Consider the following 11,877-nt stretch of genomic DNA (forward strand, 5'->3'; position numbering starts at 1 on the left):
CTTCCAGACAGCATTGCGCTTATTGCTGACTGTCATAGCTCTGATTTAAGGATAAACTCACAGAACTGCCTTGTTCCTTAAAGCAAATTCAGGCAGAGAGTAAGTTAAATGTTCATTGTGCTTTACACCTGTGGGGGAATTTGCACTGGTAAGAGCTTCCATGGATGGTTTACAGCCATAATTAATAAACAAAAAAAAAACAAAAAATAACAAAAGGAAATCTGGAAAAGTAGCACACCTATCCATAAGATTTAATTTGGGCAGAAATTGGTTGCCTTTCGGTTATATTGTCATTTTTAGATATTTTACTAATCTTTCACAGATTGTTTAGGATCTTTATTAAAATGACTGCAGCACTAGCCTTGTCCATTTTTAGCCTAAATATTCAAATTAATATATTTTGAGTTCTACATGTACCCTAGATTCATATTTAATTGTGTCTATATCACTGATCCGTCATCCGGGTCAGGCCAAGGTAAATAGACTTTAATTCAGTTTTTCTAAAGACATTTTGACACCTCTCCAGGAGTCTTTTTCTATTCTTTTGGCTCGCACCAGAGCAATCTGTAGCTGGAGCTCTAAGCCTGTTGGTGGTCATATTTATTGCTGTATCATTAGAACCATGCAACAAGCTACTCTTTCTTTCCTGTATTTAAGTTATGTGCACTGACCCCCTCCTGTTTAAAATCCTTGATAAACATGTATGGCATGGGCCCGTCAGTCTCTCTAATACTGGACCCCTCCCAACATAGATCAAATAGTAATGCTCTAAGAAGTATTCTCAGCTGATTAAACTATCTTCATAGATAGAGAAAACATTGGTATTTCCTGAAAATGCATTCCACCCAAATTCTACCATTTATTTTTTAATGAGAATAATTATACAATCAGGCCACCTCAGTCTCCATCTGTGTCTCCAACCTGTGCACCCTCTGTACGGATGGGTCAGAGTTTGTCTAAGAGACCACACATTTTCATGCCAAGTTTTTTTTTATGGACCACAATCTTTGCTTGAAAGTCTGCATATGCATATGTTTTGTACTTTATAAATGAGATTCTGGAATGTGAAACTGCTGTTTAAAACAAGGAAGTGGGTCAGTAGCTCCACAGCTGCAGCTAGCATTTATTAAACACCAGGAACATATGAATAAATACAAGGGGCCCTTGTAAAAAAAAAAACAAAAAAAACTGTGCCTCTGTGATGGACAAAAGAACACTAACTGTGTAAGAGATTTAATTGAAAATACTTGTTCTTTTCATGGTCTATTCACTGTATGCTTTAAACAATCAAGATTAACATAGGTTAAGACATTAGAGCACAGAGCAGACATCATTTAAATGATTTTGAACAGTAGCCCTTTGAGTAAAATCCCAGAAACTTGAAGGTATTTTGACAGTATGCAGTTCAAATGTTATGACATGCCCTTAACAGACTAGAGGGAACCGTCTTACTGCCTTTGGGCTTTAAAGGGCATGTTAGTGTTAAACCCGAGCAATAAAACTTCCTTGAGTTGGCAAAACATTTCATGGCCTCTTTGATGTGACTCTAAAATAATATGTTCCGACATGAAAGCTCATTCAACACACTGCATGAATATGTAACAGTTTCTGTTTTCACAATAGCTCACAAAGTGAATAAATTGGAGATATCTGGCTTACAATTTCTCTCATACAAGGTTAAGGCAAAGATTTTATTTTTTTCCCTCAAGATTAAACTTTTCCAGTAGAGTTAAAAGGCCTTTTCTTCTTTGCAGCTACACAAACACAAGCTTTGTTTTTTTCATATAAGTTAATTGGTTTTACAGCTGTTTAAAGGTAAAATGTAATAACTGTTTTTGTGTTGGAAGGGTTGTCATTGTTTAAAAATAAGAAATTCAGAATAATAGATATAGTTCATAATGTAAGTGATGGCAAAATAATCTATTAATCTCATATTTGTATATTTCACACTTAGTTTTTAACTATGAGATTAAGTAACTTTCTGGTCCAAAAAAAGTTGGAGCTGAACAAAAATGACAGTAACAGGGACGAATGCATACTTCACACTTTTACAGACAGACAGATATTCAATGCATAAAGCCATTGCAGTATGGAGCTCCATAACACAGAGCTATGACAGATTTCTTCTATGATAGATTGAGGTATTCTAAATGTACAAAGCAGTTATCACAGATCCTTCTTCCAAGCATCATTTAGACTTTATAGTGAACACTGCTCCAAACCTTAACAATTTGTATCTCAGCTATCATTGGAACAGCCTTTTTTTTGTCTTGCAAATTGCCTTTTATGCATTAAAACACATACACATTTGGATATTTCTGCAAATAACTGTATCTAGCTGCACACTTCTTTAACTGTCTGATTAAACTGTTTTGAACAGTTAATTTCTGTATGATATGTTTTGCAAATTTGACCTTACTGCACAGTCTCTTATTATATACACCTAAATATTTTTTTAACCATCCTGTGTATCTGCATACTTCCATTTGCATTTTACATTGCTGTTAAGACACATCAGATCCCCCACTCCGGGACAATGAAGGTTATTTCCGCTTTTTTTCTCTTCTATTGATTGGCTTATTGATTAACCGATCTACTGTCATTAGAGACAAATTCAGGCACACTTTGACGTAAAATGTTAAGGACATCATAGAGCATTACCTTTCTCTTATTCTGTTGCTGTAATCACTTTTTTTTTTTACAAAGGGAATTTCACTACATGAATATGCGTAAAAAGATAAGATTATAAACATAGGTTAAAAATCTGTACATGCACACTGAGGGATCTCACTAGACTGTTTATAAACCCAGCTTAAAACAATGTATGTAACTATTCAACATTATGACTTTAACAAAGTAATTTGTAATATTGGTCAAAACTGGAGGAAGCATTTACAAACATTATATCTGCTGAGTATTATAAGTTAGTTATTATCACTAACTTCAGCTGTAAGATTAAGTGATATGATTTAATTTTTACTAAAGCTTTGACAGAACGTATTTTACTTATTCCCTGTACTTCTAGAGAACAAATTATGTATAAAATCTGGCCTATTTTTACAGTAAAACGGCTGTGGTTTATGAAAAATATTGAATCTTTTTACTCAAAATGAGGTTTTAAAAAAAAAAACGTCTGTAATTTAGAGTTAGCTTGACATCAGCTTATGATGATCACAGTATCTGGCTCAGTTCTCAAGAATCCTTCCAAAAAAAAGGTAGATAAAAATCATGAGTCACTCAACAAATTAAAGGGAAAGAATTTGATCTCGTATTAACATGCACGCACAAGTTATGGGCACAACACAAATTTCCCTGGAAAAAACAGACTCTTGCGTAATTAAATATCCTCGTTTATCAATGTTTTGTGATTCCCTGAGGAGGCATGACACAGAAAGCGGGGAGGCAGAAGCCAGAGCAAGTTGAAGCTGGTCGAACCCCATTGCATGGAGCAAGGGATGCATTAACCCTCAAACAGTTGGTTGAAGGACTGAATGTGTGCATCTAAGTAAGGAAGATTTCCCTGTTGGAGTGTGTTAATTAGGCTGAAGTTAGCAGGGCCTGCTGCAGCTTGTGTGAAGCCTGACCTGGAGAGATTACCTTCTCCAGCTGCTCCTGTTAAAGCTCCCTGTCCTAATGGCACCTTTATTACAGGGACAGGAGATGCTGGCACTCTCTCCTTGTAACGGTGGAGTCCAAAGGTCTGTCACAGTCAACTAACTGAACACAGAGCACTATTAATCTCAAGAAGCAAGGATAAAAAAAACAAGTCATAATTCACTTTTGATCTCAGAATATATGACACCGTATTCCAGTCATTCAGTATTTCACAAATTCACCTGGTTCTGCCTGAGCATGTTGTCTCAAAACTGAGGGGGTCGTGTATTACACAAGAAATGGAGCTGATCCAGTGGATGAGGTCCATCGCAAGGAATAGCGTGACTTATTATAATGCAGACATGCTTGTGAACATTTGCTTTGCTGTAAAATGCATGTGCATTCATATGGACAGTTGATGTGAATGTGATAGGAGCTATGGACGGCTGCATAGCAGCTCCCCAGTTGTGAAGACCCACCATTTGCTATTGTCATGCAGGCGAGGTCATTCTTGTCATTTGCGGTAACAGGCAACAGCACAAAAGCACTTACAAACACACTCGCACACCCCTACTGAGTATGTGTGGACACCTGGTCTGGATGTAAATGCCCACGGCATTCCTGAGATCTGGGAACTTAAATCCCCAAGATTAGCCTTTAAAATCCCCCTAAGGGTTAATCAGCAAGTAACATCACATCCCTGCAGCAGAGTACACCCACACAAGTAGAAATATCTGCAAGGATATTTAAGACATACATATTAATTAGTTTTATTATCTTATGACTAAATAGTTGCTTCACAATGCTTCTTATGGTTTGTTTAGCTAATAAAACTATAATCCTAAATACATATGTTTTTGCATCGGTAGAAAAAAATACCAGTGTGGAATGTTTGGACGGCAGGAAAGATGCCATTTGCAGTATTTAACGCATTTTGCTGACATGAGACGTTTTCTACATTCAGCTTGTGGAGAAAGTCAAGGATAAAGGGCTTTCCCCTCAAATCCCAGATAGTCCCAGAGCACCAAGGAGGACTTAACTGGTGAGTGACAGGAGGGACAGGAGGCTGGGAAAGAGCTGAGGTCCCTACCAAAGCTACTGTCATGTAAGCAGGTAGAGAAATCTAGGCCAGTTGTTACAGTAGGTGCTCTCTTTTGCAGCTCTTTGGGTAGAGTTGCAGGAAATTCCCTGATGTTACCGATAATCAGGAGATGACAATGGGGCTACATGGAGCAGAAAGATCTCGCAGTCAGTCTGGTTTGGTGCAGTTGCCTTTGGGGCCCCCCTGACTGGCACCTTGCAGCTGCCCTCTGTGCATGTGTCTGTCTGTATCAAAAGTTGAAGTCAGCGCTCAACTCCCAGCTGTTCATTGTACAGTCAGTTTAACACACAGCACCTGTCTGCATGTGTAAGTTGCTGTTAATGTCTGTATCTGTGTGCTTTCAGGACAGACTTAGACATTGGGGATCTTATTTACGCTTTAAAATTAGTCACATTTTTCCTTTAAAATAGTTATATTTTTATGTTTACTGGATGAGCTGAACAGTTACAGCTATGTTTAGAGGATTTATTAACAGGGTTTTGCCGATGGATTTTTACTGAGGCGTTAAGAGATCAATGCTGTAATAAAGGGCAAAGTGTGTGGGAGGAAGCATTCATTATCGTTATCAGACATAATAAAGTTTTGCCCCTGAACGTTGGACTCCCTCCTTCGAATGTCACCGTTAGCCATAGTCTGTCTAAATTGGTAGAAATGTACCTTAATGGTGTCAAGGTGGCAGAACATAATCAGGGCCCCATCATTCACTTTTTTCATGTGAAACAGGGTGGCCATGTCACCGTGAACTGAGTTCACTACTGCCTCACACAGCTCCCCCCATGGGTCAGACCTCGATGGCCCAGCGGATTAAAACATTTAGGTGGGAAAGGCTGTGAGATCAATAAATAATGAGTCAAAAAATGTCACGGGTGCCACTCAATCATCAGAATTTCACTGATACGGCCTCCAGCTCATCTGCTGCAGCAAATTGCCCACAGCAGCGGCTATGAATACGATTTACATTCTCATTTCCCCTGGAAATTTTCAGATAAACACAATTACATCACATCAGGATTTATTTCTCCCATTTCTGTGTATTTCCTGGAGTTAATATGGCAGTCGACGTGGTTCCAATATCAAGGCAAGCTGGAATATTGTAATTTTCTGAGATTCAGAGCATAAAACAATTTTAGCAATACAGATTTGCTTTTGTCTCCCCTTCAATCTAAGCGGAGGGAGCGATGTGGGGAAAGAGAGCGCAGGTCATTTTGGGACTTACAGACATGTTTCCCACTGCCCTCCTATCAAAGCATTACACAACAGGAAACATTTAGCCTGAATCTAGAACCTTCTGTAGCTAGTTATAAGGACTTGCTATTGACCTATAGCTTAATTTCACCAACAATCATTTCAGTTCTGAAAATGCAATAAACATATGACTGAAATTCAGGTTAAATATTTCCACTTCTTTTTTTCTCTTTTTACATTAGGAATATATATTACATTTTAAACAAGAATCAAGCTGTATAGAATATTTTGTTTGTCTGAAAGAAAATTTCTGGTAACGTCTGTCTGATGAAACAAAGCTTTGAGAAGGCATTAATTTCTATAGATTATCCCAAGGCTAATCTGGCTGGCCAGATTAATAACTCAGGGTTAGTTTTAATCATTACTAATCTCAAACTGCTCCCATCAAATGTTTTTGATAGTAGAGGCATTCTGGACAACCCTCCAAGCTGATTGGATGAAGCAATACCTAATGCCCCATACTAAAGTTTGGTTTTGACCAATCATAGAAACAAATGAAAATGCTAGCAGATGCTATTATAATCACAACAAACATGCATTTAATACTCTTGCTGTTCCTCTTTCTGACTAAACAGATTTGATAGCAGTGGCTGCTATATTTATTTAGTTGTTTTTTTGTTGTTGTTTGGCTTCGGGCTTACCAGCTGTTTTCTGGTCACAGCCATAAGTCTAGCCTTAATGCCACAACCTGACCAGGCAAATGTTTGGGGTATGCCCCAAATGGTTAAAGCTGAAGTTGTACAAGATGGATTCTTGTGTTTGTGAGCACACATATAACAGGAGGCGTCTGCTTCCAGGCAAGGCCACCCAATGGCCAGTTTTCCTCAAATTGTAGAGATCAACTATTATCCTCCTTGCATATGTTCAATAAAATATAATCTATCTAAATAAATATCTCGCCAATGTGATGAGCCCTTTTTTTGTTTCTATTCTATGAACTATTCAAAATGTTTTCACTGCACATCATATGGAAAAGCGTAGAAAATTGAACTCTGTGATAACTAAGAGACACAATAAAAGCCTGAAAATTTTGCTTACATTTAACTTGTAAAGAATACAGGGAAATCTTTGCACATTATGTACTTGTGAATCATTTAAAGTCATGTACGTCATTAGAAATTATGGAAATATCTCTAAAAGTAAAAATAAATTAACCTCCCAGACATACCCAAAATATCCAGATAACCATGCACAGTCCCTACTTGGCTCTTTGGCTACTAAATTCACAATGGGCCTCTTATATGGAGTCCAGTTAGTTTTGATTAAATGTGACAAAACCAGCTGGCCACTTGATGTAAAACTGGGAAAATCAGGTCAAGTTACATGGTTCATGCAGGACCTACATGGGTCCTGCTTTTTATCAAGAACTGTTCTAAACCAAAAGTCAAGGTTACCTTTTTTGGGCCAGTTTCTTTCTTTTATCTTCGACTCCAAACGAAAATATATACCAAGCTTTAGGGCTGACAATAATAATTTAAATTTTGTGTCTTAAATTACAATTTCTATCATATTTCTATTATACTTTTCTTAGAAGGAGACTAAATAATTTGTAATGGTCATCAATCTAAATGATATTTAAGTGCTTGAAATATCATTTGTTAATAAAAAGATAGCTTTCCAACTATATATCCTGCTAACTGGGATGTTTACTTCACTAATAATCAATTTAAAAATTCTTGAACAAAGACTTCCTGCTCACACAGGAATGCTTTGTAATATGAATTACTGATTTGCCTAAACTCATGCTCATAGTGTTCCAATAACCTCTGCAGACTGTGCATGCTCTCGTGCAATTCAAGTCTGTTAAAGTATTCAGTGGTTTGTTACCACTTTTCAAGCATTAAATACAGCTTTTACTCTTTGATATCAGATTCATATTGACTTTGAGCCTATTAGGATATCTGCAGTGGTTTATCTTTTATAGAGAAAGTAGGTCTTTGCTTATACATGTGTCTTTGGTACAGTGTATGCTCTTAAGCAAAATTACCAGAGCCACTGACCAGATTTTGACATGGGTGGCCCCGATGGAGCAGGGTGAGTAGAGGATTCAGTGAAAATGTCTACATGTAGACTAGAGGACAAGAAGCATCTTAGCAGAACTGCATAGTCAGGTGACAAATGGTGCCCCTGGCCGGGCGAGCGCCAGAAATGGTCTCTTAATCAATCAGAGGTCAGCATGTAGGCTCAGTCCAGACTGCCTCCACAGTCAGCCATCTGACAGAACACTTCATGCCAAGCCAAGAAGCAGGAGCTCACACTCCAGCCAGTGCAGCAATATTAAGGGTATTGTTTTTTGCCTTTTTTATCCTCCTTTTTAAGATTAACCTCAGCAGCTTTGTCTAATTAGTCCTTCTGCTATTATTATTATTTTTTTTCATTTATATTCATCAGCTGTTTGGTTTGCAGCTTAGAGGTGGTCACGGTTAAACATCATTCTCCACTCTGGCCTGAGCCCTATCTAAGGCCTGCAGACCCGAACCTTGACTCACAACCATCTGGGTGAGCACTGAAGGCAGTAAATAACGGACGGGAGGTTAGCACACCTCTCTTGTACACTCATCTTAGGGCCAAGCCCACACATTCTGCTCTGCACCCTTGGGCCAACCCACTCACACCCCCTGGGGTTGACCTACACACTGCAGAGTCCCACAGGGAGCTAATCAGAAAAGAGGGAGTAGCACAGACCTTCTGTCTTCTGTCCACCCCTCCACCCTCCATGCACATAACTCTACTTTCCCACCATCTATCTCCCCATCTCTCAGTATCAACACATTCATCTGTCCACTCTTACTATCTGTTTAAGCCTCCCCGGCTTAAAGACCTTTGTGATTTACCCATCTGTTTCACTTTTATAGCTGCCATGTTTGCAGTTGTGTCTCCATTTAATCATTGCATCCCCTGCTACTTTGGAGATTATTGTTTTGACTTCTTAAATAAAAGACATGAGGAGATTTCAAGTCAAAGTACCATGTTGTTTGTCCAATAATTAACTTTTAGTGCCTTGCAAATGTCTCCAGATTTTATTGTGTTACTTGCAAATGGCTATCAAATTTTATGACAGTTTAACACAACAGAGCAACATAATGTAGCTCAGAACCTCAAATGAAAAACCTTTGAATTTAACAAGTAATTTAAATGTGTTTTAAAAATTTTTACCAAAAAAAAAGAAAATTGGAAACAATCTTACAAGCATTCGTATTAATACTCGCTAGGTTAATGCTTTAAAAAATATATTTTTTTAGGTATCCTTTAAAGGGCTCATAGAATGCAAAACTGAGTTTACATGGTCGTAGATCAATAAAGATATTTCAGTGGGCAAAATGGACGTACAGAGAAGTTCAAACCCCATCGACACCTCCTTTCTCTGCAAATCTCACAATTCTAAACTCCCACCATAAAACGGGTGAATTCAAAAGAAGCACCGAATTGACGGTAACAGACATCCCAAGTTTCCCAGGAGTCTCCTTGCACTGTAGTCGACCAAAATCCCAGAAGACTTTGAAAATCTACCCAGACATTTTTTTTTTAGGTATGAAAAGTAGGACATGTCCAGGAAAAAGAGGACGTCTGGTCACCCTACCTTATCAACAATTTCCATTTTTCAGTGAGTGAGTGCTTGTTGCTATGATGCGTCTTTGCTCAGCAGGTTTGCTCATTGTAAACCAACCAATCAGCGCACATACCATTTAAATATTCATGAGCATGCCATAAAAGGAAGAAATCCTGACATTTCATTCTAGGCCTTTTAACCAGGCTTGCATTAGGGCTCATAGAACCGCAAATATGTCATTTTCAGCCCAACCAATGTTACACACCCTATTCAGAGACCTTAAGGACCAGCACCAAATACCCTTTATAATCATTCTATGACCAATTTAAGAGCTTTTAACATTTATAGACTGACATTTTATTGCTTGTGTGTCTTTGGAAATTACATCAAGTATAGTCATAATACCAAATGCAAATGTATGGAACAATTGTTGCAAAATGAAAATTAAACCAAATATAATTTTCCATTCATTTCCAAATTATACTTTAAGGTGAGTGGATAAGAAATATGAACATTTGCAAGGTAAAAACTGTGTTTTTTGGAGATGTTCTTCCTGAGAAGGAAACTAAAAATCAGAGTTAAACAAAAACAAATACAGAAGCAACTGAAATACTATCAGATTGCCATTGAACAACAAATGAAATGGTCAATTCCCTGCAATACAAAGAGCAATCAATAAGCCAATTATTGCACACCCACAGGTCCATATATTTATTCATCCACTTTGACAGATACGACCTCCCTTTGCGGGGCACATTGATTTATCTATGCGATATATCCTCTCGTACGTAGAATCTCATGCTGATTCAGTCCCCGTAGGAGAGCGGGATGGCACACGGATGTAAGCAGGACTGACAGCGACACCAGAATGATTAGATGGTGCAGAGAAAGGCAAGAGGACACTGACTGAAAGTCACATAAACAAAGAAAGAAAGCACATCAGCCAAGATAACCTCCGTGAGATCAGACAATATTTGAGAACAACAGCATGTGGCACCTTTGAAGAAGAAAGGCCCTGTAAAAGAACAGACAGAATATTGTGAAGCCTCCAAGAAAAAAAAATGAGGAAGCAAGGGTGGAGCAAGCTAAGGCAAAAACATGCCAAACCAGGATCAGCAAGTATTGAGATGCAGATCAGAGTATTGGAGCGAATAATGGGGGATGTAAGGAGCGTGTGGACAAGGAAGTTCATGCGGGGTAGATTCTCACACATCTGCTAACCTGCTTCTCTAACACTGTGAAAATGGGCTTCCTTTGTCTGGTCTTGCAGACTGGACCGGAACGACTTGTCACTTTAGGTGACCACTTCACATTCACATGTAAACTAGAAGATACTCACACTGATGTTTACATAAACACAAAAAATGCATAAGTTGTAAAGCTGCTAAAAAAAGGTTAAATGAGAAGATAGTTTAGCTTCTAACTATTGTTGTCTTCATTTAAAATAAACCTAGTCCTTGGGGGATGAGCCCAAGGTTAGTTCAGTTTATTTTATTTATATAGCACCAATTCACAACACAGTTCATCTCAAGGCACTTTACAGTTCACCAGATCATACAGTCAAATTGATTCAAAGTTTTCTATCTAAACAAAACCAGTTGATTGCATCGAGTCACTCATAGTTGATGAAATGGGTCAAATATCTTCAACCCTAAGAAGGAAAACTGTTTTATGAACCCATTAAACTATGTTAATGTTAACATTGGGTGCTATTTACAGAGATGGCGACAGTTGCATAGGAAATGCTGGTAGCAGCTAGTGAGACTCCTCTGAAAATATTGCTTCACTGCCACACAGTGATGTTAAAGTCCCTGAAATGCAACATTTAGAACATCATCAGATATGTACTAATATGAGAGAGAAATGTGGTCCTATTAGTCACATTTAGATCATTTTAGCTGACATTAAGATTATAAACGTTAATTTTGGTCTTGCCTGTTAACTTATCATTGTTAACCTGGTGTAAAATGTTCGGACCTATGTCCTTTTTGAGAGATCATAACCTATCCCATATTTTAGAGTTGTTTGTGAATATGCAAACATAAGTGTGAAAATCAAGATCTTCTGATTTACCTTTAAATGTAAGAAAATCTTTCAATTCAAAAAAACTTTTTTGAATTTATTAAGATCGTAATATTTTTTATTTAGAAACAGAAAAGAGTAACTGGAAGGCATTGGTAAAACATTTACCATATATATTATTTTCTTTCAATTAACTAGTTACACAAAACTAGTTTCAAAAAAGAAAGCACCTAATGTTCAAGGAGAAAGAAATTTGAGCTTTTTATCCAAACATGTCCTAAACTGTTTAACTGACTTGACAAAACTCAGCTGAAATGATTTTAACAGAGAACCCTTCTTTCTGGATTGGAGTGGGGGGATGGTG

Source organism: Cyprinodon variegatus, unplaced genomic scaffold, assembly GCF_000732505.1.
Source record: "Cyprinodon variegatus isolate N-32 unplaced genomic scaffold, C_variegatus-1.0 Scaffold122, whole genome shotgun sequence".
In the NCBI taxonomy this organism is placed as follows: domain Eukaryota; kingdom Metazoa; phylum Chordata; class Actinopteri; order Cyprinodontiformes; family Cyprinodontidae; genus Cyprinodon; species Cyprinodon variegatus.